The sequence below is a fragment of the Bubalus kerabau genome, chromosome 19, assembly GCF_029407905.1.
Source record: "Bubalus kerabau isolate K-KA32 ecotype Philippines breed swamp buffalo chromosome 19, PCC_UOA_SB_1v2, whole genome shotgun sequence".
NCBI classification, from domain to species: Eukaryota; Metazoa; Chordata; class Mammalia; order Artiodactyla; family Bovidae; genus Bubalus; species Bubalus kerabau.
Window position 1 is genome coordinate 13,638,633 of NC_073642.1, and position 26,754 is coordinate 13,665,386.

At 41.8% G+C, this 26,754-nt stretch overlaps 1 long non-coding RNA gene across 1 annotated transcript in view; it reads left to right on the forward strand.

Moving 5' to 3' along the window:
* The window catches only part of LOC129634060 (uncharacterized), a 42,301-nt gene extending 33,671 nt beyond the window's left edge, over window positions 1–8,630 (forward strand). Inside the window, exon 3 of the long non-coding RNA XR_008705396.1 lies at window positions 8,475–8,630. This is a non-coding gene — a long non-coding RNA (uncharacterized LOC129634060). The remainder of the gene's footprint in view (window positions 1–8,474) is intronic.
* The last annotated feature ends 18,124 nt before the right edge of the window (window positions 8,631–26,754 follow it).

Consider the following 26,754-nt stretch of genomic DNA (forward strand, 5'->3'; position numbering starts at 1 on the left):
TCCATGATACCTTCACCATGCAGTGCATTTTCTTGCCCTCTCAGGTGTTGAAATTCTCTGAAAGTATCCCTCTCCATCCCCAGTGTAAATTAACATGTAAAATACTTGGTCATTTAAAAAAAATTTATATGGGCCACACACTCTAATCAATTGAAGAATTTACTAACAAAAAGCCATCCCAGATGCTAAGGGATTCACTTGATCGGTTGTAGTCTTTCTAGACCAGCAAAACTTGGAAAGTACCCCAGGGCGATCACCTGCTTGGAGACCACTCTTAGCTTCAAGTCTCAGAGAACCAAGGGGAATCCAGTGGAGAAGGGCTTAGATGTAAGAGGTGTGTGCGTATGCTCAGTTGTGTCTGACTTTTTGTGACCCCATGGCCAGGCTGCTCTGTTGGTGGAATTTTCCAGGCAAGAAGACTGGAGAGGGTTGCCCTTTCCTACTCCAGGGATGTGGGTTGCCTTTTCCTACTCCAGGGAATCTTCCCGACTCAGGGATTGAACCTTGAGTCTCTGATGTTTCCTGCATTGGCAGGTGGATTCTTCACCACTGGTGCCACCTGGGAAGCCCTGTAACTCAAATCCCAATCTCACTGTTCTTGAGTGGGGAAGAATTTGAGGCAATTTTTCCAGTAAACGGACATAGAACGGGTGAAACCATTCTGCCCATGCAGAACAGACAGTATGAAAACTAAGGGAAGTTTTCCCAGAAATGCTTTACATCCAATAGGTGTTTATAGAGTTCACTTAACTTCAATAAAATGCAATTCATTGGATACAATTACTTTCTGGAGGCAGGTTTTTGCCTAGCTCAAATAGTCCAAGTTCAAAATAGAATAAAAAGTAGCCAGGAAATTTTTATCACCTCAAAATTGCCTTCTAAATCAAGGTTGCGGTGAAGATTCTAAGAATAAATGTTAAAATGAAGAAAATCTTTGAAAACCAAAGTGTGAATACAAATAGGAGAATGGAATTTTTGTACCTGGAAAAAGACAGGTTGCTTTTTATAACTGGGCTTCTTGTGATTCAGTGTCTTTGGTTTAAGGTTAACTTAATAAAGTAGATTAAAATGTCCACAATAACTCTACACAGTTAGGATGACAATGGTTAGAATTTAACTGAAGACAGTTTTTGTCTCCAATTTTTAGTGATGAGTCAAGTGAGAACCATATCAAAGTTGGTCTAAATAACCAACATTAATTGAAATAGATGACCCACTGGATACATCCATTAGTAATGTTTTTTTACCTTGTACCTCACATTTTTCTTTGTCTCCAGGATGAACTTGCAATATAAATGAAGTTGTGAGTTTCTGAAGGGAAAATGAGTTCTTTTTCTCAAGGCGCAAATTCATAGAACTGTCATTTATTTAGCAAAGGAAAGTCCTGGAATCTGTTGGTCTCTGTCTTGAACTGTGTAAGCAAAGGCTCTGCTTCTTTGCCTGATGTCATTGTCCCCAAGAGCAGAGGTGCAGACTATTGTATGACCAGGATGTGCCTGCATGTTAAGTAGCGTCAGCTATGTCTGACTCTGTGATACCCCGTGGACTGTAGCCCACCAGGGTCCTCTGTCCATGGGATTCTCCAGGCAAGAATACTGGAGTGGGTAGCCACGACTTCCTCCAGGGCATCTTCCCAAACCAGGGATGGAACCTTTGTCTCCTGTGGCTCCTGCATTGCAGGTGGATTCTTTACCCCTGAGCTACAGGCGAAGCCCCATGACCAGAATGAATCTGCAAGAGAATGAGAGGGGGAAAAAATCTACATAGAGCTAACTCTTCATTTTCTAAACTACTTTTTACGGAGATTTTTATTCTGAAATTAAAGAATAGTAAGGAGTAAGAGGATTTTTAATGTGAGTGTGTGTCTGTACTTGACACAATTTGAATCTGTATCTTCTTTTCATCCTCTAGGTTTTCTTTACAAACATATTTTCCTGAGAAAATCCAAAGTTTAGGGACAACTGACCTAAAAATATTCTTTTCATCGTATGTTCTCTTTTCAAAACACTACACCTGACCTCAGCTATAATTGAACTAAATTTTGCAGAAAGTCTCCCCTAGATTATTAGGATAAATGATCAAATAACACATCAAAAAGTCCAGTTGTACCAGTGTGTCAGAAGTTTAAAAAGTTGACTTACACCCAGTGGCAGGCATGCTTTTCCACCATTTCTATTTTCAGGGCAAAATTGAAATTCTCAACTTAGCAGAAAAAGTTAAAGATCTGTGAAGAGGTGGTGGGGAATTTGTCATTGCTCAAATCTGGTGCTCAGACTTGGGCTGAGTTTAGTATAATCTTGATAGAGTCATGTGTGCAAAGGGACAGAAAATAAGAAAAATGCACCAAGGAGTTATTGAGCTTGCTATTAAAAAATCCATTATTTTGTAGCACTATTTTTCTTCTACAATAGATGATTAGGGAAGGAAGGAAAAGAAAAGCTTAACATTGGTGTCAAGATCTTTAGTTCACCCATCGGGGATTCACTGGAAGATAAATATGTCTGTTTATAATGTATCACTTCTGATGAAGTAGAAAAGGTGGAAGGGAGAAAGTATCAAGCAGGCAGGGGTCTGTGAGAATTTAACCCTAGTCCTTACACTAAATTTTGTCAAGTAGCAATGGACTCCCAGTGAATTTTTACTGACTGAATTGGATACACACATGGAGTACAGCCCCTAACCAGTTCTGTGAGGTTGATGAGAGCACATCACTTTTTCCCTGCATAAGATTTACAGATAAAGGCATTTTAAAAAAATCTGTTTACAAAACCTATGATACTGGAAAGTATTTATCTTTGTCAAATCTGTGGGCTTGTGCTAAATTGCAATTGTGAAATTAAACTAGTAGGCTGTTTCTTCTTGTTCCTATGTGAACACTATACACATTTTTTTTTTTTAAGAGAGGCTTCAAAAATTGTCCATTGTTCTACCAAGCACTGTGTTGAGTCAAGCAGTGTAATCTGAGACAAGACGGTAGCCATTCAGACTCACGTCTAATTGTCCCAGGATGCTCCCGTCTTATTGTGAGATGGGGTGTTTAGTGCTTAGCTCTTTACTTTGCACATATTAATGCTGCCTGCCTCAGGCAAACCTCTGCCTATTGTGAACCTCCCAGGGACGGCGGATCCTGGTGGGCTGCCGTCTATGGGGTCACACAGAGTCAGACACTAGTGAAGCAACTTAGCAGCAGCAGCAACAAAGAAGTTACAAGAGAAGAGGAGTACAGTGGGACATACGTGTTCGCGGTCTTGTTGGTCCTGGGTGCAGAGGGCCATCCAGGTCCAGGTGGCTTCCCAGGTGGCTCATTGATAAAGAATCCACCTGCCAATGCAGGAGACATGGGTTTGATCCCTGGGCTGGGAAGATCCCCTGGAGAAGAAATGGCAACCCACTCCAGTACTCTTGCCCAGGAAAGCCCATCAGAGGAGCCCGGTGGGCTATAGTACGTGGAACTGCATGTTGTTTAGTCACCAAGTAGTGACTTAACAACAGAAAGATATGTCCCAACTCCCTGAAGTGTTCCAGTTTATATCCCCCAATAGCACCAACAGGCCGTCAGTTTATGACATTGTAGATGAAGCCAGAGCCTCCTTGACCTCTTCTTCCTCCTTCTCCTTCATTTTTAGAGGAAAGAGAAAAGGCTTTATTCGGGTATAAAATGAACTAAAACAAAAACTATTATCTGCCTGACTTTTTGAATCATGAAGACTTTTTTTTTTTACCACACTTGGCTTAGTGGGTTAAGAATCTACTTGCAATGCAAGAGACACAGGAGATGTGGGTTCGATCCCTGGGTTGGGAAGCTCCCTTGAAGGAGGAAATGGCCACCCACTCCAGTGATCAAACCCATGTCTTCTGCATTGGCAGGCTAATTCTTTACCACTGAGCCATCAGGGAGGCCTCAGAAACTATAGTTTATAGTCTGTGGCATTGCTTGTCCAATTCCTCCTTAAGCACCCAAATTAAACCGCTATCAGCATCTTACAGAATGTGACATATGTTATAGGCATTCCCCAAGATGGTTAGCATCCAGGGTCTTAAACACTGCCATCCACCCCAGTGTTTCTTGATTGAGGACTTCTTTTTAATGCTGGATATTTCACACAATTTAAGCTATTTCCTATTAAGAAGTTTATCACTTTCTAAGATAATACACTTTTTAAGGCCCGAGATTGAAAAATATTTGATTGAAAAATATTTCATATAGTTCATATAGCCAGAGGAAATTCCTAGAAGCAACAGATTCTATGACCCCTTCCCCACCTCCACACACAGAAAAACACACACATGACTTTTTAAACATCTCCCAGACTCCAAACGTGTAGTGCCAGAAAGGGATCTTACTGAATTCTTTTCAAATCTGCAGTAAATATGACAGAAATTGTCTGAGTTCAGCAGTTGATTTTTAAAGAGTTGGAAGAAGACAGGAGCTATATTTAAGGAGCCTTACAGTAGGATATTTGTATTGGTTAGTCATGTCTGACTCTTTGCAATCCCATGGACTGTAACCCGCCAGCCTCTTGTCCATGGAATTCTCCAGGCAAGAATACTGGAGTGGGTTGCCACCTCCTGGGAGAAATGAGATACTAATGCAGTAAGAGCAGTGTTTTCCACCGAGGGTTATTGTGCTGATTTGGGTAGCTTCCTTCATTATATTCCAAATTTTCTGTATGACAGGTAGTGATTTGGGGTTAATTCAGGATTATTAATTCCATCACACTCTTGCTTAAAATTCCATCTCAGGCTTTTCCTCTCTTCTCTTCCTTCTGACTCCTAACCAGAGGTGCACTAACAAGGCAGACGCAAGAGAATCCACTTGCTCTTATCACAGGCATCATTCACAAGCAGGTGCGTCCAGCAGTGAAGGTTCCAAGGGAAGATATTCTTAGAATACATTCTGAGCCAAGACATCTAAACAATATCTATGAGGTGCAGAGCTTTCTAGGGTCCATAGTGGTATTTATATGTTATGTCTCACCTGCTTGTTCAGTTGTTCCCCATGTTCCCAGGGGCACTGGTAGTCTCAGAGACTCCTGCTCTCAGACTGTGTCTGGGTCACACTCACTGCCAACACACTCAGTTCTCAGGGACTCCTCCATCATTCTCTCTTGTCCCCGCTCTGCCAGGGAGTGAGCACAAACTGCTGAGTCCCCTACTCTCCTGATGTTCCTTCTTCCTCCCTTTCCTTTGTATCCCTTCACTGCATGTCCACCCTCAGCCCAAAGATCTCTAAGGGAGTGATGAACACAAAGTCATTACAAAACCAGTGGACCTTCAAATCTCAGTCTCATCCTTGAGTTCCTACTGCAGAAGCTGAGAACCTCCATGTACTAGTCCCTACAAAAGAAACTGAGGGTCTAATTTCTGGGCAGAGAAAAAGATAATGCACACTGTGGGATGTTCCAGGTTTAAACAGACGTAAGAAAGTAGGGCAGCAGAGGATGAGATGGTTAGACAGCATCGACTACTCAGTGGACACAAACTTGAGCAAACTCTGGGAGATAGTGGAGGCCAGGGAAGCCTGGCATGCTACAGTCCATGGGTCCCAGAGAGTTGGCCACAACTTAGTAACTAAACAGCAGGAGAGCAGTTAATAGGGTAATATGTGGATATCAAGTGCCTCGGTTCAAATCTTAGCTTTGCTGCCTACAAGTGGGGTATGTGCATGTATGCTCAGTCATGTCTGACTCTTTCCTACCTCATGAACTCTAGCCTGCCAGGCTCCTCTGTCCAGGGAATTTTCCAGGTAAGAAATACTGGAGCGAGTTGCCATTTCCTCCTCCAGGAAATCCTCCTGACCCAGGGATCGAACCTGCATCTCTTGTGGTTCCCGCACTGGCAGGCATATTCTTGACCACTGTGGCACCTGGGAAGCCCTACTAGTGGTCCTTTGTCCAATCTGTAACGTATCTAACTTGCCTGTGCCTCAGCTTCTCCATCTGTAAAATAAGAGTGGGAATGGTTCCTAGGATGCTTTAGAGGATTAACCACATTTTTTTTTATACACAGGACTGTTAACTAAGAGCAACAGATGTATAATGTGTTCAGTAATTATTAGCAGTTGTGATTCATCGGTTTTATTACCAGCTCGTATATCATGCTGCCACACATCTTTACCTTTACTGCACACATCATTCCAAATATTAGAGTTGAAAGGTCAACTGTAATTTAGCAAATCTCAGCACGCACTTAGGTTCTCACCAACCTTTATAAGGAGTGCAGATAAATGTAGTATGGGTTAGGTGGGTAAGGCGTGTGGTGTCCTCACACAAGACTGGCTGAACAGTGCTGCTGGCCTACCCTCCCAGGCACAAACATCACTCCTTAGCACAGCTGATCTTTTACATAGAACTGCTGACCGCCTTGCAAGCTAGAAACTCCAAAAGTTCAATGGCAGGCATGTTCTTTGGGGAATATTATTTATCCAAACAGCTATTTGAAACTTATAAAGAAATTGTACTGGTGGGAGAAGAACTGGAAAGATTTAAGCAAGTTAAGAGCATGCCAGTATAAATTCAAGGAAGTACACTTTAGCAATTGAGTTAAATTTATACCTGTGTCCACATATTAAGCATTCACTCTTTGAAAATCTTTAGCCAACCATTCATCTGGAACCAAAGAATAGGTTAAAAAGAAGGAATTCATTGTAGAAAGATAGCTGGTCTGGATTATTGGCTTTTCCATTGTCAAAATTTATGTGAAGAACATTAAAACTAAAATGAATATTCAGAATATTGGCGCTAAAGGGCAGATTGTTATCAGGCCAGTAAGTCTACTAAGCTTAGTAGAATTATCTTGACACAGATATCAGGACTTGACAAAACCCTAATTTGAAAAGATACATGCACCCCAATGTTCATGGCAAAGTATTTACCATGGTTAAGCTGTGGTAACGACATAAACATCCACTGAGAGACGAATGGATAAATAAGATGTGGCACATATATTCAATGGAATATTACGCAGCCATCAAAAGAATGAAATAATGCCATTTACAACAGCGTGGATGGACCTAGGGATTATCATACTAACTGAACTAAGTCAGAAAGAGAAAGACAAATGCCAAAAGATATCACATATGTGGAATTTACAATATGACACAAACGAAGTTATTTATGAAACAGAAACAGGCTCATAGAGAACAGACTTGCTGTGGCCAAGGGGGAGGGATAGATGGGGAGTTTGAGATTAGCAGATACAAACTATTGTATGCATATATAATTAAATCACTTTGCTGTATATCAGAAACTAACACAATATTGTACCTTATGCTTCAATAAAAAGATGACTTGGTTTGTAAGTAATGTGAGCATTATTCTTTGCAAGTTTAGGATCTACTCCATTCATCTCTAATGGCCTTTCATAACTCAGGTACTCGTTGTCTAGTTTAAGATTGAAGAGTCAGCCCTTCTTATACCACAACTAGAGAGTCCATGCTCTGCAATAAAAGATCTTCAAGCTGCAACTAAGACCCAATGCAATCAAATAAATAAATATTAAAAAACATCTACACTTAAAATTAATTCCTATAAAGTTGTAAATAAAATTATAAAATTTTAAGTTATAAGTAAAATTTTATAAAAGTTATAATCATGTAATGCTTCTCTTGAAATAAATCTGGTTTTTTTTTTTTTGGTCCTCTGATTTTCTTGTCTTTCCCTTCTTCTCTTTCTCCCATGTCAGCCTACCTTACCCTCCCCTGTCCCTGGGCTTCCAGGGAACCCCTGCTAACAAAACACATGCCCCTCCATGGCATTCCTCAGTGTAATATATAAATATGTGTGCTCACATTCACATATTTTAAAAATTGTATTCATATATCTGTATTCCCATTTAATGTCTCAAAACAAGCCCTTAAGTCAAGTAGCACAGGTATATTCTTTTTAAAGGCAGCATACTACTTCATCTCCTGGATATACCTTAATTTATTCAGTCATAGGCTTATTAATTGAAGCATATTTACTGTTTTAAAACTTTTGCTCCCATAGACAGTGGTACTATAAGCATCTTAGTGCACATACCATAAACAATGCCAAAAGAGAGTAGTTTATTTTCCCATTTTACAAATGATGAAACTATAGCTAGGAAAAGTACAAATGGTCACACCATCCATCCTGTTTTTCTCTAATCTCATGTTTCACTAAATCATGTAACACTCTTTTTCTTATCCTAACTTCTTAAAAATTATAGGTCATTAAGTGAAAACACATGTGACTCCAAGTCACCTAAGAGATCAAGTACCTGGCAGTTAAATAGAACTTTGAAATTTAAGAAGAAAAGATGATTTTACATTTATTTTTATAAAGGAGTCTCAAAGTACCATGGTTTATTACAGACTTAGGTTTATTACACATTTAGGTTTTGGGGAGGAAGTATGGCAAAGTAGAATTTTAAAGAAACAGTTTTCAGCACAGGATACTTTAAATCGCCAGATAAAACATACTGAGCATTGCATATTTCTGGTTTGGGGACAGATGGATGATTTTGAATGGGACTAAACCTCCCACTGAGAACTCCACATAAAACAGCTCCTGGAGCTCATGGAAAGAAAATAGCTGAAGCAGGACCAGCGTGACTTCGGTCTCTGGGAAGAGAGAGGCACACAGGAGGCTCCACGTTTATCCTGCTTTTCCCATTAAGGCATTTTTTCCAGTTTTCTTTGGAGGAAAACAGAGGCCAAGCAGGAAGTGGTTGTCTGACTGAAGAAAAGATATGAAGTCAGGATTCCAAGCTGACACACCAGCTGAGATCTGCAGGGCAAACTCCTGGAGAACAGAAAAGTACAGAGAAGCTCCCCAACCCCTAACTCTTATCAAGTCATCAGCAATTCTTAAGCTAAACATGGCAGATCATATGGTTAGGATTAGGTACTAATGATATATTGATTATATCATTAATATAATCTCCCTCCTCCAAAAAAAAGCCTTTATTTTCTGAACTTTCCAAAAGAAAAATATTGTTTAGTACATATTATGTATCTAGCAATAAAAGAAGCAGATTACAAATAGCAAATAATGTGATTTCCTTAATTTGAGATATGAGTTTTTCAAATTATAATAACACATCAAAGAAGTATTATTGAAATAAGATTATTTAAATAAATTATTAGAAAATGCCACAAAGAGAGAACAGCAAGTAATATGAAACATGAAAATAATTGTTTACTTCATTTATATTTTTAAAAGGTGAAAGCACAAAATCAGTCTCAGCAAAGATGCTATTAACCTAGTAACAAGCAAGTTTTCATTTTAAAAATCAAGCTAAAAGTTTCCAAAATAATCTAGGAGTTTAAGCTCATTTTAAACAATCAGAAAAAATGGATAAAATTATATGAGAGAATGTCTAAGGGAATTAGTAATTGGGATGTTGGAGAAAAACAGATTATTAAGGTACACTAATTGCTCTGTACTTAGTAAACTGATGTTTCAGGTTTTTCTTATTTCATGAGAAAGTTTCTATCAGAATATAAGGTGAGGACTTCCTTGGTGGTCCAGTGGGTAAGAGTCTTTCTTGCAATGCAGGGGGTGTGAGTTTGATCCCTGGTTGTGGAACTAAGATCCCACATGCCCCGGAACAATGAAGCCTGTGTGCCGCTGTTAGAGAATCCATTCCCCACAAAGAAAGATCCCACATGAGGCAATGAAGGTTCCAAATGCTGTAACTAAGACCTGATGCAGCAAAATAAATATGTGAAAGTGAAAGCTGATCAGTCGTGTCCGACTCTTTGCGACCTCATGGACTATACAGTCCATGGAATTCTCCAGGCCAGAATACTGGAGTGGGTAGCCTTTCCCATCTCCAGGGGATCTTCCCAACCCAGGGATTGAACCCAGGTCTCCCACATTGCAGGTGGATTCTTTACCAGCTGAGCCACAAGGGAAACCCAAGAATACTGGAGTGGGTAGTCTATCCCTTCTCCAGCCGATCTTCCCAATCCAGGAAAGGAACAGGGGTCTCCTGCATTGCAGGTGGATTCTTTACCAAGTGGGCTATCAGGAAGTCCAAATGAATATGTAATAATTATTAAAAAAAAAAAAAAGGAAGATGCCCCTAGCAGGGATTTGGGGTGCTGGTAATATTTCAGAATCTGCATTGTCAGATGCTGGCAAAAAATGAGTTGTGGTTAAAGTGTTGATGAGAAGGCAGAGCAGCAGGAACTCAAAAGTGCTGCTGATAGAAATGCTAAATGGTATTGCCACCCTGGAATACCACTGTCAATGGATTGGAGGTTGGGTGGGGAGAGTCTGAATGCAGCGGGGCAGAGCGAGAGAATTCTCTGGAATATTAGAATTGTTCTGCATCTTCTCTCTAGTACAGACTGATACATACTGATATGTGTGTAAAAACACATGTGGTTCTATGTATGTAAATACAGTACAAATGTAATTTTTTTAATGGAAGAAATAAAAGTGAACAAAACAAAACAAAAATGTGTGGTATAAATGGAAGATTATCCTTTGACTCACCAAAAGGTGATTTGGGCAGAAGAGTTTCCAGTGAGGTTGGTGGGAGTGGCATGGATGAGTTGATTTCGCATCCAGTAAGTTCAAGTTAAGAAGAATGAAAGTAGAAGGGCATGTCCTTTTAGAAACGCATGGTACTCCAATCCTGTGTGTGTGTGTTCAGTTGCTCATTCGTGTTTGACTCTTCGTGCCCTCATGGACCATAGCCCACCAGGCTCCTGTGCCTGTGGAATTATCCATGCAAGAATACTGGGGTGGGTTACCATGCCCTCCTCCAGGGATCTTCCCATCCCAGGGATTGAACCCATGTCTCTTGTGTCTCCGGCATTGGCAGGTGGATTCTTTCCACTGTGGCTCAAGGGGTAAAGAATCTGCCTGCAATGCAGGAGCTGCAGTAAACATGGGTTTGATACTGAGTCGGGAAGATCCCTTGGAGAAGGGAATGGAAACCTACTCTAGTATTCTTACCTGGAGAATCCCATGGACAGAGGACCCTGACGGGCTACATTTCATGGGGTCACAAGAGTCAGACATGACTGAAGAGACTTAGTACGCAAGCACAGTGGGAAATAGGTAAATGCCCTTGTGATAAGGAGGAGGTGGTCCCAGTGTGGGACTTGAGTAAATCGATGCAGACATCCGCGATGGTCAAGGCATCTAGGAAAGTTCATCCTGACCACAGTGTATTGTGTACCCTAAGTGTGCACTCTAAGACTCTAAGGATGGGACTCTAAGACTCTACTGGGCTGGGTGTTGATAAGCTGTACTCTTCAGAAGTGCATTCTTAGGTGGTCTCTCCAGATTCCATAACCCCCATTTCCACAGAACCATTTTGGGTATTTGGAGGTTCTGTGCTCTAAGTGTTGCAAAGGCTGATTGTTCCTGGAGCATCTCTGTTTGCTATCTGAACAGTAGCTGTGTATGTTCCAGGGCTTTCTAAAGGATCCTAAGCTATAGATCAAAATTAAACAGAAATTGAGTTATGTCAGCCTTTCCAAGATCATGAAACATGGGCTTATCTGATCTCCTGCAGCCAGAGAATGGTCTCTGGATTAGTTGTTTCCCTAGATTCATGGTGTTCTAGACTCTGTTTCTTTTCTAGGAGATCACTTGGATATGCATAGGGCAGACGATGTGTAGACTGGAACAAGGAGCAAGGGGGAGAGAGAGCGAGATTGTATCTTTCAAAGGGTGCAGATGTCATAAGTCAACAAGGTCTTCAGTCAAAGGGCTAGAAGTCAAAAACTTGAGTACTGAAGCCAACTAAGTCTGAGAAGCAGTGGAGGAATGGATATGCAGCATGCTCCTGATTCATTTTACAGGTAAAATTTCAGTTCTAAGACTGGGTCCTTATACAGCCTTTCAGCTTGGGGAAAGCAAGTCATTTAAAGGGTTGGGGACTGGACAGATGGACGCAAGCTGGAGTTTAAGATCTCATCCCAGGGACTCCTGTAAGTTGGGCACCGCGTGTATCTCTATAGATTGTGACGGGCACAATTCCAATGGCATCATTCATAAGAATGACCCCTAGGAGTGTTGTGATCAATTGTGGATTGCTCCAGTGTCTCTTAGAAGCCAGGTTTCAAAAACATGGGAAGACAGATATTAAATGTCTTTAGTGGCAGGAAATATGGAGAGAGAAGGAGAGTTGGAAGGAGAGGAAAAGAAAAGAGAGAGAGAAGAAGAAGAAAGAGGAGGAGAAAAAAGAACACTTGAGTAATAGTTACAGTGACCACATAGTTTATTGTCAAAACTGGGATACTTTTGAAAGGAAAAGGGATACTCTCATAACAGCACAAGGGCAGCATTTAAAGCAAGTCTATTTTGGGCAAGCAGTAATTGTCCATTCACCCCAGAAATAGGGCAAAGTTCTCTTGACTGCATTTGACTTAGAAGTTATTCTTTTTGCTACTTCTAACCACAGATGGCTGTGATATGTCACCCAAAGAGGCAGCAGAGGGCATCTGACACACATGGCAGGGACACGGCCAGGATATGCAATTCTGGTTCTTCCTGCATTGCTCACGTTCAAGGCAGAGCCATTTGCCCTCATTCCTTGTAGGTACATGTTGCAGAGCCTCCACCATCCCCTTGCTGCTGGGATGAGCTGCCATGCAGCAAGGCTCTTCAGAGTCCGATGCCTAGAGAATGTTTTCTTAATTGTCTTGAATAGGCCTGACTGCAGATGGACTCTCTTCTCCATCCCTGGGATAACCGACATCTTCATGAAACTTTGGTGATTTTTTTGCCTTTTCTCCTCTTTTCTGATGTTATAAAGACTAGGATGGATTTTTAACTGACGAAAAGCCTGGCGAGCTACAGTCCATGGGGTTGCAAAGAGTCAGACATGACTTGAGTGACTGACACACTTTTCTGTGTATAGCATGGTACTAGATACATGCCAACTGCCTGGCACATCACAGGGACTGCTGTGTTGAAGGTTACTTTCATCTGGTATGCTCTCAGGTTCAGTGTGCAGGAGACTTGAGGTGGCTGCTTATCTCTCTTCAGTGAGACTCACTGAAATCATGTGTGAGGTCTTGAAAGAGCGAGGACCATGGCCCTCTGAGGTGAACGTGGGTTCAAATTGCTTGAAGGGCTAGTTAAAACACAGCCTGCAGAGCTCTGCACCTAGAGTTCCTGATTCAGTAGATCTGAGGAGGGGCTCAAGGTACATTTCTAGAAAGTTCCTAGGCGCTACTGTTGCACTATCATAGAGACCACACTTTGGGACCATTGTCTTAAATGAAAGTGAAAGTGGAGTCGCTCAGTCGTGTCCGACTCTGTGACTCCATGGACTGCAGCCTACCAGGCTCCTCCGTCCATGGGATTTTCCAGGCAAGAGTGTTGGAGTGGGGTGCCATTTCCTTCTCCAGGGGATCTTCCCAACCCAGGAATTGAACCCGGGGTCTCCCGCATTGCAGGCACACGCTTTACCATCTGAGCCACCAGGGAAGCCACTGATTCCATAATAACCTCCCCACCACAATTATTGTGATTTCTTCCCTCTTTTGAAAACATTAGTAGTTGTCTTTATTTTTTGAGATAGCAAACTAAACTTATCGTTACCAAAAGTAGGGTCTGGCTGTTCACTGCTCAAAATCTAATAAAGAAGCAAGGTTGGTGGAAAGGAAGGTTTGGTTTGTTTTGGAGGTTGGCAACTGGAATGGCATGGGGGGTAGGGAGAAATGGACTCCTGTCGAAATGCCGATTCCCCCGACCCCCACCAACAATCACTGAGCTTTTATAGGCTGAGGGAGGGGACTTCATGCAGAAACAGCTGCTCTGACAGCTATCTTGAAATCTCATATGGTTACTAATCTGATTTTTTAAATTAATTTATTGAGGATAATTACTTTACAATGTTGTGATGGTTTTTTGCCATACATCAACATGAATCAGCCACCTCTTGATTGTTTCAAGTACAGTTAGTCTTCAGTTCCGGGGTCAGTTTGTTCCAGTTCTTGGAATTGTGGCAGCTCATGCCATGGCTACAGTCTGGTCATTGAGTGTTTAACTCCTTCCACCTGGTGGGTTTAAGTATCTTCAAAACATCTCAAAGGATACGGCTCAGAATATTGTCTAGGTCTTTGAATTTGTTTAATGACTTAACTATTGTTATTTGTTCTTGTTTGTTTTCCTTTGCTTCTGCATTTTCTCACTTCTCTGATTAAACATATTCTTTGGCCAAAGTTTTTCTACAGACAAAAGGAAGACTGAAGACATGGGGGAAAGGACCATGCCGTCCTGCTCTTTTTCATTGTCATGTAGCACGGCACCAACTTAATAGTGGTAGGAGCATTCCTTGAATTCATGCAAACTTAACCTCATGAGTGAAATAAACAATTGAATGGACCTACTCAAATAAATTAAAATATTTATTGAGAACTTACTCTGAGCCAGGCACTGTGGTATGAACCTAAAAAGGAGCCAGACGCTGTTTTGTCTTAGGGAAATGCACAGTGTGAGGACCATACCTTAGGGCTCCGACTGAGAGTTACATTAGTAAGAGCCTCATACAGTGGGGTGGGATTCACATGAACTATGGAAGAAATCCAAGAGATGGTCAGTTATCAAGAGGCTTATGAGTCTGAGAAAATTTGATACTGTCTCAGTATGATATGGTAGAAAAGAGGAAAGATTATAAAACAGAAATTGAAGGTCTAATCAATTGCATTATCGTCTGTTTGCAGAAAGAATGCCTGGACAGAAAAAAGATGGCCAGCACAAATACAGAAGTACCATGACACTGATTCCCTAACTATGCCCTTAGACTTCATCTTCTTTGCCTTTGACAGACAAAACCTTTTGATGGAGGTGGATCAATTTGAGCGGCATAGGCTAATACTGAGTTTTAAACCCCCCTTTTCACTTTCCTCTTTCACCTTCATCAAGAGGCTCTTTAGTTCCTCTTCACTTTCTGCCATAATATGGATGGTATAATCTGAATATCTGAGGTTATTGATACTGCTCTCTGCAATCTTGATTCCAGCTTGAGCTTCATCCAGCTTGGCTTTTCACATGATGTACTCTGCATTTAAATTTAATAAGCAGGGTGACAATATACAGCCTTGATATACTCCTTTCCCAATTTTGAACCAGTTCATTGTTCCATGTCCAGTTCTGACTGTTGCTTCTTGACCTACATACAGGTTTCTCAGGAGGCAGGTAAGGTGGTCTGGTATTCCCATCTCATGAAGAATTTTCCACAGTTTGTTGATTCACACAACCAAAGTCTTTAGCATAGTCAATGCAGCAGAAGTAGGTGTTTTTCTGGAATTCCCTGATAAGATGAGCCAACTCACTGAAAAACACCCCAATGCTGGGAAAGATTGAGGGCAGGAGAAGGGAGCAACAGAAGATAAAAGGGTTGGGTGGCACCATTGACTTCTTCACCATTGGGTGGAGAAGACTCTTGAGAGTCCCTTGGACTGCAAGGAGATCCAACCAGTCCATCCTAAAAGAAATTAGTTCTGAATATTCATTGGAAGGACTGATGCTGAAGCTAAAACTCCAATACCTTGTCCACCTGATGTGAAGAGCTGACTCATTGGAAAAGATCCTGATGCTGGGAAAGATTGAAGGTGGGAGGTGAAGGGGATGACAGAGGATGAGATGGTTGGATGGCATCACCAACTCGATGGACATGAGTTTGAGCCAACTCCAGGAGATAGTGAAGGACAGGGAGGCCTGGAGTGCTGCAGTCCATGGAGTTGCAAAGAGTTGGACGTGACTGACTGAACAACAGCAACAAGAAGGCTGATGCTAGTAATTATTTTTGTTCATATAACTAACACCTTCCATCCCTCCCCTTAATTCTTGTAGACATCTTACTGTACCGATATCTGAGCATGCCAAATATTAGTTATTGTAAATGAGTAAGTTTCCATTCTGAGTACTTTTAAAAATTTGATGAAATTAATATGAGCCTCCCTAAATTGAGTTCCCATGCCTGTGACCCTGAGGACCAGTTTCTAGAATGTGTGGATATAGCTGAGTGTGCAGGAGTGGGAGGTGAACTTGGGAAGCACTTGGCAGTCAGCCTGAAAACTGATAATACCCCAGCTCTGTCTCATTCTTCCTTGAAAATGAAACCCTGTTCATAAATAGAAAGAAGACATAGACACAAATAGCGATAAGAATTGTAATGGATGTTTACAAGTAAGTGATACAGGGACTCAACAGAAAAGATTCGATTGGTTCTGAGTGTCTCCAAAGACTTAATGTAGAAATTGACATTTGAGATGTACCCAACTGGATGCAACAATTTTCTACAGGCAAATGTGGAGGGAGTGAGGTTTCAGAGAGAAGGAACAGTTCTGTTCAGTTCAGTTGCTCAGTCGTGTCGGACTCTGCGATACCATGGACAGCAGCACACCAGGCCTCCCTGTCCATCACCAACTCCCAAAGCTTACTCAAACCCATGTCCATTGAGTCAGTGATGCCATCCAACCATCTCATCCTCTGTCATCCCCTTCACCTCCCACCTTCAATCTTTCCTAGCATCAGGATCTTTTCCAATGAGTCAGCTCTTCACATCAGGTGGACAAAGTATTGGAGTTTCAGCTTCAGCATCAGTCCTTCCAATGAATATTCAGAACTGATTTCTTTTAGGATGGACTGGTTGGATCTCCTTGCAGTCCAAGGGACTCTCAAGAGTCTTCTCCAACACCACAGTTCAAAAGCATCAAGTCTTCAACACTCAGCTTTCTTTATAGTCCAACTCCCACATTCATACATGACTATTGGAAAAACCATAGCTTGACTAGACAGACATTTGTTGGGAAAGTAATGCCTCTGCTTTTTAATATGCTGTCTAGGTTGGTCATAGCTTTACTTCCAAGGAGCAAGCGTCTTTTAATTTCATGGCTGCAGTCACCATCTTCAGTGATTTTGGAGCACAAAAAAATAAAATCTGCCACTGTTTCCACTATTTCCCTATCTATTTGCCATGAAGTGATGGGACCAGATTTCATGATCTTTATACTCTGAATTTTGAGTTTTAAGCCAACTTTTTCACTCTCCTCTTTTACTTTCATTAAGAGGCATTTTAGTTTCTCTTCACTTTCTGCCATAAAGGTGGTATCATCTGCATACCTGACATTATTGATATTTCTCCCAGAAATCTTGATTCCAGCTTGGGCTTCATCCAGCCCAGCATTTCTGATGATGAACTCTGCATATCAGTTAAATAAACAGGTTGACAATATACAGCCTTGACGTACTCCTTTCCTGATTTGGAACCAGTCTGTTGTTTCATGTCCAGTTCTAACTGTTGCTTCCTGACCTGCATACAGATTTCTCAAGAGGCAGTTTAGGTGGTCTGATATTCCCATCTCTTGAAGAATTTTCCACAATTTGTTGTGATCTACCCAGTCAAAGTCTTTGGTGTAGTCAATAACGCTGAAGTAGATGTTTTTCTGGAACTCTCTTGCTTTTTCGATGAGCCAGCGGATGGGTGGTGGCAATTTGATCTCTGATTCCTCTGCCTTTTCTAAATCTAGCTTTAACATCTGGAAGTTCATGGTTCACAAACTGCTGAAGCCTCACTTGGAGAATTTTGAGCATTACTTTGCTAGTGTGTGAGATGAATGCAATTGTGCGGTAGTTTGAGCATTCTTTGGCATTGCCTTTCTTTGGGATTGGAATGAAAAATGACCTTTTTCAGTCCTGTGGCCACCCCTGAGTCTTCCAAATTTGCTGGCATATTGAGTGCAGGACTTTCAAAGCATCATCTTTTAGTATTTGAAATAGCTCAACTGGAATTCCATCACCTCCACTAGCTTTGTTCATAGTGATGCTTCCTAAGGCCCACTTGACTTCACATTCCAGGATGTCTGGCTCTAGGTGAGTGATCACACCATCGTTGTTATCTGGGTCATGAAGATCTTTTGTGTATTGTTCTTCTTTGTATTGTTGCCACCTCTTCTCAATATTTTCTGCTTCTGTTAGGTCCATATCATTTCTGTCCTTTATTGTGCCCATCTTTGCATGAAATATTCCCTTGGTATCTTGAATTTTCTTGAAGAGATCTCTGCTGCTGCTGCTGCTAAGTCGCTTCAGTCGTGTCCGACTCTGTGCGACCCCATAGACGGCAGCCCACCAGGCTCCGCTGTCCCTGAGATTCTCCAGGCAAGAACACTGGGGTGGGTTGCCATTTCCTTCTCCAATGCATGAAAGTGAAAAGTGAAAGTGAAGTCGCTCAGTCGTGCCCGACTTTTAGCGACCCCATGGACTGCAGCCTACCAGGCTCCTCCATCCATGGGATTTTCCAGGCAACAGTACTGGAGTGGGGTGCCATTGCCTTCTCCAGTCTTTCCCATTCTATTGCTTTCCACTATTTTTTTACATTGATCACTGAAGAAGGCTTTCTTATCTCTCCTTGCTATTCTTTGGAACTCTTCATTCAAATGGGTATTTCTTTCCTTTTCTCCTTTGTTTTTCACTTCTCTTCTTTCCACAGCTATTTGTAAGGCCTTCTCAGAGAGCCATTTTGCTTTTTCACATTTCTTTTTCGTGGGGATGTTCTTGCTCCCTGACTCCTGTACAGTGTCATGAACCTCCATCCATAGTTCTTCAGGCACTCGATTAGATCTAATCCCTTGAATCTGTTTGTCACTTCCACTGTATAATTGTAAGGGATTTGATTTAGGTCATACCTGAATGGTCTAGTGGTTTTCCCCACTTTCTTCAATTTAAGTCTGAATTTGGCAATAAGGAGTTCATGATCTGAGCCACAGTCAGCTCCCTGACTTGTTTTTGCTGACTGTATAGAGTTTTTCCATCCTTGGCTGCAAAGAATATAATCAATCTGATTTCAGTATTGATCATCTGGTGATGTTCATGTGTAGAGTCTTCTCTTGTGTTGTTGGAAGAGGGTGTTTGCTATGACCAGTATGTTCTCTTGGCAAAACTCTGTTAGCCTTTGCCCTGCTTCTTTTGTACTCCAAGGCCAAATTTTCCTGTTACTCCAGGTATCGCTTGACTTCCTACTTTTGCATTCCAGTCCCTTATGATGTGTTAGTTCTAGAAGGTCTTGTAGGTCTTTATAGAACTGTAACTTCAGCTTCTTAATCATTACTAGTTGGGGCATAGACTTGGATTACTGTGAAACCAAATGGATTGCCTTGGAAATGAACAGAGATCATTCTGTCACTTTTGAGATTGCATCCAAGTACTGCATTTTGGACTCTTTTGTTGACTATGATGGCTACTCTGTTTCTTCTAAGGGATTCTTGCCTACAGTAGTAGATATAATGGTCATCTGAGTTAAATTCACCCATTCCAGTCCATTTTAGTTCACTGATTCCTAAAATGTTGATGTTTGGTCTTGCCATCTCCTGTTTGACCACTTCCAATTTACCTTGATTCATACTTCTCATTCCAGGTTCCTATGCAATATTGCTCTGTACAGCATCAGGCTTTACTTACATCACCAGCCACATCCACAACTGGGCATTGTTTTTGCTTTGGCTCCATCTCTTCATTCTTTCTGCAGTTATTTTTCCACTCTTGTCCAGTAGCATATTAGGCACCTACCAACCTGGGGAGTTCATCTTTCAGTGTCCTAAGTTTTTGCCTTTTCATACTGTCCATGGGGTTCTCCAGGCAAGAATACTGAGGTGGTTTGCCATTCCCTTCTCCAATGGACCACATTTTGTCAGAACTCTCCACCGTGACCTGTCTGTCTTGAGTGGCCCTACACGGCATGGCTCATAGTTTCATTGAGTTACACTAGACTGTGGTCCATGTGATCAATTTGATTAGTTTTCTGTGATTTTGGTTTTCATTCTGTCTGCCCTCTGATGGATAAGGATAAGATATTTATGGAAGCTTCCTGATTGGAGAGACTGACTCAGGGGGAAACTGGGTCTTGTTCTGATTGGCGGGGCCATGCTCAGTAAATCTTTAATCCAATTTTCTGTTGATAGACTGGGCTGTGTTCCCTCCCTGTTGTTTGACCTGAGTAATTTGGATAATTGTGACCTCCTTCAAAAGGTCCATTTCAGCCCCAGACCCTGCAGCAGGCCACTGCTGACCCACGCCTCCACCAGAGACTCCTGGACACTCATGGGCAAGTTTGGGTCAGTCTCTTGTGGGATCACTACTCCTTTCTCCTGAGTCCTGGTGCACACAAGGTTTTGTTTGTGCCTTCCAAGAGTCTGTTTCCCCAGTCCTGTGTAAGTTCTGAAGGCTCTATGGTGGGTTAATGCTGACCTCCTCCAAGAGGGCTTATGCCATACCCAGGTCTGCTGAACCCAGAGCCCCTGCCCCTGTGGCAGGCCACTGCTGACCCATGCCTCCACAGGAGATACTCAAACACTCAAAGGCAGGTCTGGCTCAGTTTCTGTGGGGTCTCTTGGTGTGCACAAGGTTTTGTTTGAGCCCTCTTAGCATCTCTGGTGGGTATGGGGTTTGATTCTAAACATGATTTTGCCCCTCCTACCATCTTGTTGGGGTTTCTCCATTGCCCTTGGATGGGTTGGGTTCTGATAATTCCTTTTGCAGGAATAAATATTACTGTTAGGTAAAATGGTTGTTTAGTTGATTATATCCTATGTTCTGGAAGAGCTGGGAAGCCTTCTGCTGGAGGGCTAGGGTTTTATCATGAAAGATGTCATGGAATCTTTGAATGCGTGTATTTTTCCTTGGTCAATCCTTGAAGCCATATGACTTGGGGTGAAGCAGAGAAGGGCAATCTCCCAGGAAACTAAGGACTATATAGTAGTCAACTGACCCATTAAGGAAATGGTAGCCATACCTAGAAAGGAAATATAATAGGGAAGATTTTACTTAGTGAAAGAGACAGATATGAGCTTCTTGTTGTATTTTCAAGTATGGGACACCAGATATGATGACAAGTTAGTTGGTGTCAGTTAGCGGAAAAGACTAAATCATTCACTGATTTCCTCTGGCTTCATTCTCCAGAAATGTGAAGATCTCAGCTTGAACCTGTTTTGAGAACAAGAAAGACTTGAGGAGTGGGATTTATTGGACGAACAACTCTCAAACTGGCTGAAACTCTTGAATTCTTAAAAGATCTAGGGAGAGACGATTTGAGAGACTAGCACTGAAACATGTACATTATTACCATTTGTAAAATAGATGACTGGCGCAAGTTCGATGCATGAAGCAGGGCACTCAAAGCCAGTGCTCTGGGACAACCCAGAGGGATGGGGGTGGGAAGGGAGGTGGGAGGGGGTTCAGGATGTGGGGACATATGTGCACCATGGCTGAGTCATATCGATGTATGTCAGAATTCACCACAATATTGTAAAGTAATTATCCTCCAATTTAGTTAATTAATTAAAAAAAGAGATCTTAACATTTCTTTTGGTTTCTTCCATCGTCTTTAGTTGGTATCTTGTTATAACCTATAATGGAAGAGAACCTCAAAAAATCATATGGATATGACTCAATCGCTTTGTTGTACACTTGCTGCTGCTGCTAAGTCACGTCAGTCGTGTCCGACTCTGTGTGACCCCATAGATTGCGGCCCACCTGGCTCCTCCATCCCTGGGTTTCTCCAGGCAAGAACACTGGAGTGGGTTGCCATTTCCTTCTCCAGTGCATGAAAGTGAAAAGTGAAAGTGAAGTCGCTCAGTCGTGTCCAACTCTTAGCGACCCCATGGACTGCAGCCTACCAGGCTCCTCCGTCCATGGGATTCTCCAGGCAAGAGTACTGGAGTGGGGTGCCATTGCCTTCTCCAGCTGTACACTTGAAACTAACACAATATTATAAATCAAGTATACATCAATTTAAAAAATAATATCCATGACTTTAGCCATCATTTGTTCTTTTTTAGTTGCTCGGGAGTGTCCAACTTTTTTGTAACCCCATGGTTTGTAGCCCACAAGGCTCCTCTCTCCATGGGATTTCCCAAGCAAGAATGTTGGAGTGGGTTGCCGTTTCCTCCTCCAAAGGATCTTCTCAACCCAGGGATCAAACCCAGGTCTCCTGCATCGCAGGCAGATTCTTTTCTGACTGAGCTACCAGGGAAGCCCCCATCATTAAAAACATCATGGCTCAGGAATAAATGAGTCCTTATCCATTCTCAGAGATAATGTGTGTCTGCGAACCTCTGCCCCTCTGTGCATGCATTGCCTTTACCTAGAATGATAGTTTACTTCCATTCTTACAGGTCTCCTGACACCTGCCTGGATCTTTATATACCTCCCTGGAAAGCCACACTCTCCTTGCTGGAGAAAACTTATGGGGAATCCCTACTGTTTCTTTCTGCTATATTTTGGGCATTCTTGCAGGAACCGGATTGCTTCATTTATTCCAACTGCATGTGTGTAGTTCACCATTTAATAGTGTGCATCCTGAAACAGAGAGGGTTCTTTACTTTGAAGTCAAACCTAACTCAGCACACTGCACCCCAAACATGCAAGGACACTGGAATGAATGCATGAGTGCAATGGTGCCACAGGCTGACCTGTCACCTAGGGGTTCATGAGTCAGGGTCACCTAGGAGCTCTCATAAATACAGTTTCCAAGTATTTCTGAGTTAGGACCCAAGACCCAGATTTCTAATAAGCTCACCAGTTGCTTTTTAAGCATCCAGAAGAAAGTGTTTCTCGGATTCATGAATGTCTTCTCTTATGCTCAAAGAAATCTGGTGCCCGCTTCCTAGGTAAAAATTTGCATCTGTTTCTAGCACCAAGATTCCATGCTGCTACTACTAAGTCGCTTCAGTCGTGTCCGACTCTGTGCGATCCCATAGATGGCAGCCCACCAGGCTCCCCCTTCCCTGGGATTCTCCAGGCAAGAATACTGGAGTGGGTTGCCATTGCCTTCTCCAAAGATTCCATGACACAATAGATATTAAACTGGCCATGCGGCAACTATCTACAGATAACTGGGCACTGTGAGCAGTCACACATCCACAATTTGATGGATAGTTCATTTGTTTTCTGGCCCTGAGAACTCTTTTTACATGTCCTGAAATCTCAGGATAGCCCTGCAGATGGCAACATTACCTAGGGAAATGATGTTGGGCCATTTCATAGCTGTAGCCACAAGGTGGCAGCGTTGCACAGTGTTCTGAGTTACCAAAGCCCGGAAGTCATGCTTAGACCATTTTCACGGTTGAAAGAGTAGTATCTCTATAAATAGTACCTCTTTATCTTCTCAGGATGCTAAAGATGATTATTCAAGAGGTTTCATCCACTGTTATTTGCATTATTTTGGGTAAAACAGTAAATAGGAAAAAGATTTGACGGTTGATATCTGAAATGTAGGCAGAAACTCTTTATAGCTTGACTTTTTCATACATCTTGATCAATCACTAGTGATGTAAGATGTAGAAGCAGAGTTTAAAGGTTTTGAAGGGTTTGTAAGGCACAAAATGTGGTCAGATCCCTTCCCGAGGGTGACACCACACGCAGGGCACCAAGGACCCCAGGAGTTGGAGGACTCTGAAATCAGGTCTACCAGAGTCCCCAGGTATTCAAGAAGATCTGGACATTTTTATGTGAAGTCTCCCAGTTCTCCAGTGTTGACAAGTAATTCAAATAATTTCCAGTAAGTCCCCTATACATAAGTTCCATTCCAAGAGAGTGTTCAAAAGTTCATTTTGTTGGTAAGGCCAACAGAGATAGGCTCAGTTCAGTTCAGTCGCTCAGTCGTGTCCGACTCTTTGCGACCCCATGGACTGCAGCACGCCAGGCCTCCCTGTCCATCACCAACTCCCAGAGTTTACTCAAACTCATGTCCATCGTGTGGGTGATGCCATCCAACCATCTCATCCTCTGTCATCCCCTTTTCCTCTTGCCTTCAATCTTTCCCAGCATCAGGGTCTTTTCAAATGAGTCAGTTCTTCACATCAGGTGGCCAAAGTATTAGAGTTTCAGCTTCAGCATCAGTCCTTCCAGTGAATATTCAGGACTGATTTCCTTTAGGATGGACTGGTCTAGGGACCCAGATAACACAATTGGCCATATAGTTTTAAACCATATATAAACCATATAATAGGTTTATAATAATTTTCACACAAATAATATATAAAAAAACAAACACAAAAACAGAGAAAACATTTTTAATCTTAGAGTGCAGTGCCTTGAAAAGTACAGTAGCATGGTACAACAGCTGGCATGCAGGGGCTGGCATCAAGTGAACAGACAAGAATTACTGATGGAGGAGGGAGCGGAGGTGGGAGATGGTAGAGCTGAAGGGTCATCAGCAATAGGAGACGGAGGGCAAGCTGCGGTGTCACTCATGCTTGACGTTGGTGGAATGCACATTCGCATCTTTGAAGGTTCGAAACCTGAAGGTTCCTATGTAGGGGACCTGCTGTAAACAAGTGACAGCTGTGAGCCCAGTGCAGTGGTTGCCTGCAGCCGGCAGCTCAGGGGCTCCTGGAAGAGTTAGGAACGGCAGGAGGGAAGCTAGAAGGGGCCAGAAAGGGATGCTGGGGGCCAGGACCACCACACAATTTCACTCTGGGTTTCGCCCCTTGAAAATGAAAGTGTTGGTCCCTCGGTTGTGTCCGACTCTTGGCAACCCCATGGGCTGTAGCCCACCAGGCTCCTCTGTCCATGGAATTCTCCAGGCAAGGGAACGGGAAGCCATTCCCTTCTTCAGGGGATCTTCCTGACCCAGGGATTGAACCTGCCTCTCCTGCACTGGCAAGAATTCTTTAATCTCCAGAACATTTGTCACTAAAAAAGAATGCAGGTTTCTATGAAACAGTTATTTTCTTCAAAGAGCATCCCCCAAAGAAGTAGTCACTATTTGAACGTTTAGATAGTACTAAATCTACTCCCTTAGATTGTTTTCTTTGGCTTTATTGGCAGGGAAATCATTCTTCTACTTGTGCCATAGAAATATTTTCATAAATAATGATTGCCATAATATTTCTAAGTGACTCATCTAATTTTTGTATCTATTGGAAATTTGTTATTTTTTCTGATGATGGGAAAGTAATATTTGCCCTTTGGGGGCAGGAAGTGGGGGACCTCAAACACTATATGGACACTTTCTAAGCCATAAAAAATGTTTCCTCTCACAGTGCTCCCCTTCCCCATTATGGTGTCAGGGTTGAATATGCTTTACAGACTTTCTTATGAGTCTTTAATACATATAAATAGGAGATAAATATGCAAATCTAAGTACTCATAGTTTGTTTTACCAACATGGATGATACTGGTTTGTAATCCACTTTTCACATAATGATATAATTTGATAAATTTATTGACTTGTTGATCGGATTCTTGGAGGTCATCATCCCCAACAGACTTAGAATTTGTGTTCAAATTGTAACCCTACCATTTACCAATAGTAATAGATGACATCCTGATCTTATTTCTGCCTTTAATAGAAATATTTCTGTTTTTTCGTAATTGAGCATAAAGCTGGCTTTGGTTTACTATGTGTAATATTTTTAACATGTCCAAGAAGTATTCATTTATTTCTATTTAGAAATGATTGATTTTATTTTAAATCATGGATGGACATCAGCTCTTATTAAAATACCATCTTGACATCTGTTGAGACATTTATGATTTTTTTTCACTTTATAGTATCATTAATTATTGTAATAGATTTCCTTTTTAAGGATCTATCTTTGCACCTTGGCACAAGCTTTACTTCACTATAGCATATTTTTCTTATCATGTTCTCCACAATTATCTTTTATAGGACGTGGGATTAGCCTGTGGTTTTCTTTTCTTCAGGATTTGCTTTTATTGTAATTCTGGTGTGAAAATTAATAAAAGGAAACTTCAACTAAAGAAAAAAATCATTAGGCTTCCCAGGTGGCGCTAGTGGTAAAATCTGCGTGCCAAAGCTGGAGACGCAAGCGAGGTGCGTTCAGTCCCTGGGTCAGCAAGATCCCCTGGAGGAGGAAACGGCAACCCACTCCAGTATTTTTGCCTGGAGTATCCCATGGACAGAGGAACCTGGTGGGCTATAGTCCGTAGGGTCAAAAAGACTTGGACACGACTAAAGTGACATAACACAACTAAAATTGGAGTCAGGAAGACCTACAGAGGGAACTCTCACGCCCTACCGCTCATGTCAATTACTGCCAACAGGAAGATGTCAGTGACTCCAACAGGAAGAAGTCAGTTATGCATCTCAGCAGGAAAAGAGGTACCTTATACTCCGCAAAAGAAAGTGGAGCTACCTCACTACCCTGGCAAGAGAGAAGAAGACTTCCTTCTCACTCAGCAACAAGCCCAGCCAATGGAAAATGCCGCAGCTCAACCAATGAGAAATCACCATCACCCGAGTCTTTCATTTCCTCTAGTGAACATCCATGTTTTCTTAGCTGATGACTTTATTTCCTAGTCCATTCCTCCTTACTGTGAAAGCTGTCCTGTTGTATCACCCTTCAGAGCATGTGTGTGCCAAAAGACATATCCAAGAAGTTCATAGCATTTATATTCATAGTAGCTCCAAACTGGAAATAATTCAAATATCCATCAGCTGTAGAATAAATACTGACATAGACTGTGCATACTATACATTTGTGAAAACAAATTAACTACATCCAGCTGCAAAAATGTGAATGAATTTCACAAATATAATGGTCAAGAAAAAAAAAAATCCAGGGGACAAAGAATATATACTTTAGGATTTTAAAAAATGAAGTTCAAAAGCTGGCAATACTAATGATAGAAATTTAGACAATGCTTGGGTAAAATGAAGAGAGAGCATGAAAGGGGCTCAGCTGTGGTAAGAACAGTATTCTTAAAAAAAAATTTTGGCTGTGCCGCACAGCACTTGGAATCTTAGTTTCACTACCAGGGATTGAACCCATGCCCCACAGAGTGGAAGTGCAGAGTC